Source organism: Alligator sinensis, unplaced genomic scaffold (assembly GCF_000455745.1).
Source record: "Alligator sinensis unplaced genomic scaffold, ASM45574v1 scaffold1420_1, whole genome shotgun sequence".
Classification (NCBI taxonomy): domain Eukaryota; kingdom Metazoa; phylum Chordata; order Crocodylia; family Alligatoridae; genus Alligator; species Alligator sinensis.
In genome coordinates, this window is record NW_005842613.1 from 812,099 (window position 1) to 814,573 (window position 2,475).

Below are 2,475 nucleotides of genomic sequence, written 5' to 3' on the forward strand. Positions count from 1 at the left end.
CACCTAGGAGATACTACAGTAACATCCTAGTCATCCTTTGTCTATGGACAAGGGGGCATAGAGGGGGTTTCCTCAACTAGATCAAACAACTTGCCTAAGGTTTGATCCCTCTTCCTATCCCTCTGCCAAGATTAGACTGGCCAGAAAAGAAGGTAGAACTGTTTTGAAAACAGGGTGAAGCCCCCTTGACACCAGCACAGTTAGTGCTGTAGATCTGAAGGAAGTCATTATTGCTAACCATGTATCTATAACAGAAGGAATGAAATTACCCACTAAAGTATTTCTATAGACCTTGCTGTGCTGTACCTCCACTGGAAGGATATAAAACTAGATAATTTCCACAACACTCTATTTCACAAGAAGGGATCTCTCGCACTGGGGACACCAGGGGATCATGCTTATAAGGCAAAGCAGCCAAGTAAAATGGGGTCAGCTTAGGTAGGATGGAAACTGCCGGTTACTTTATAGTTCTTCTGACTTCTTATATAATCATAGTCTCTGGCTGCTGCAGAGATCTTGCTGTAGCCTCATTTCAGCTTTCATTCTCTGCTGACTCTTCTTCCTCAGAGTTCAAAGGCTGGTCACAAACCACCATGACCCTGACAGGGCACTAGATGCACATACAGAGCTGGTTGGTCAACATCCTAGTCAGCCTGCTGCCTGGAGTAAATTCAAAGCAGCAACAAGACAGGTGGGTGAAGGGTGGACTTTGGAGAGAATAAGTCTCACACAAAGGTTTCTTCTATTCTAGTTCTGATCATTGATTGTCACAGACCCCAGGTTAGACTGGGGTTGGTGATAAGCTTCATTCAGCTTACTCCTACTAGTTCCTCTCTTCAACAATGACAGTTCTGAGAAGCAACTCCTACCATCCACAACAAAGGACAGTCACACTGGGCCCACTTCAGTCCTGCACGTAAGACTGGAAAGGTAGTGGCATGGCAGGGAATTTGCAGAAGAAAGTCTGGCAAATTCACTAGCCAATTCATCCCTCGATACTAAGTCCCATGAAAAACGTGGAACAGCAGCCATTGGGAGCAAGGAAGAACAGGCCAAGTGGGAAGGTGACTTTATTCCTTCCCAGCACACAGATCCATTTGCTGCACTTCACCTTATTCAGGGCTTTTAGCTCCTAGAAACAAAAGGACCAGAAAGCCAATAAAACAACATGACCTTGAAGAAAGGGGTATACTGGAAGAGTGCCTCTGTCAGCATTTCCTCCATGTGGATCAGACAGACACCTGGGAACAAGGGCTAAGGCACATCCCCTCTTTCAACAAGCTACCTTAGTCAGCTGCTCAGCAGCTCCATTGAATGGGAACAAATTCAGCATTTAAATAATACAACATTACCATTTTTCCTTATGGCACAGCTGATAGGCCTGCCGGGACCACAGGGGTCAAGTCAACCACCTGCCTCCACAGTAGGCTTCCTATAATTATTGAACACAGTCCATCTGAGCTGTAATTACAGTGCTCAGCAAACCGTTCTACTCCACAATTGTCCTTTTGTGGAGACATTTGCCTTAAATGTAAAAGTTAAATTTACCCTGCTTAAGCTTTAATCCACTTTTCCTTGATTTATTAATAACGCCTACTGTCTTCCACTTTTGGCTTTTAAATAATTAGTGCCACACTCCCCCTTAAGCACTGTTTTTCGCAAGTGAAAAGTTCTTATGCATTTATCCTTTCCTGTTATGTTAAATTCCTGCCGCTCTGAATTCTTGGTGTCCCTTCTAAGGGCAGGGAAAAAGAACACAAAACAATTTTAAGTGCGGTCTCATTGGTGCAGAGAGACTGGAAGAGCATCAGCATACTTGTTTTAGCAGCAGTCCATTCTGGGAAACCTCTGTAATAAAATGCTGACAAATAGCCCACAGCACAGAAATTTGTTTCAACATCATTCTGAAGAGTCATGTAGCACTAATATTGCTTATAAAATATCTCATAGTCGTTCCCAAGGCAAAGTTCTTATCAGACAGGCACTGTCCTTTACTAAATCTCTGCATGTTAGCTTTTTAATTCCTTGATAAGACCAACCTTACCAAGAGGTAAGGAATTTGAAGGCAGCATGGAAACGCCTTAAAAAAAAACATATTGGAGGTATAGAACAAATGCATCCCACAAATGTAAAAAAATCATAAAAATAAAAAGGGAAAGTGGACTAAAAGCAAGCCAGCATGGTTTAATGGCAGAGTAGCAGAGGCAATGATCAGAAAAAAGGCTTCTTTCAAAAAGTCGAAGTCCAATCCTAATGAAGAGAATAAAAAAAGAGCATAAACACTTGCAAAGCAAATGTAAAACTTTAATAAGACAAGCTGAGACAGAATTTCAGGAGAAACTTGCTAGAGACACAAAAGTTAATAATAAAAGGTAATAATAATAAATTCTTTAAGTACATTAGAAGCTGAAGACCTGCCAGGGAGTCAGTTGGGCCTTTGGATGATGATCAGGGTGTAAAAGGGGCACTCGGCAT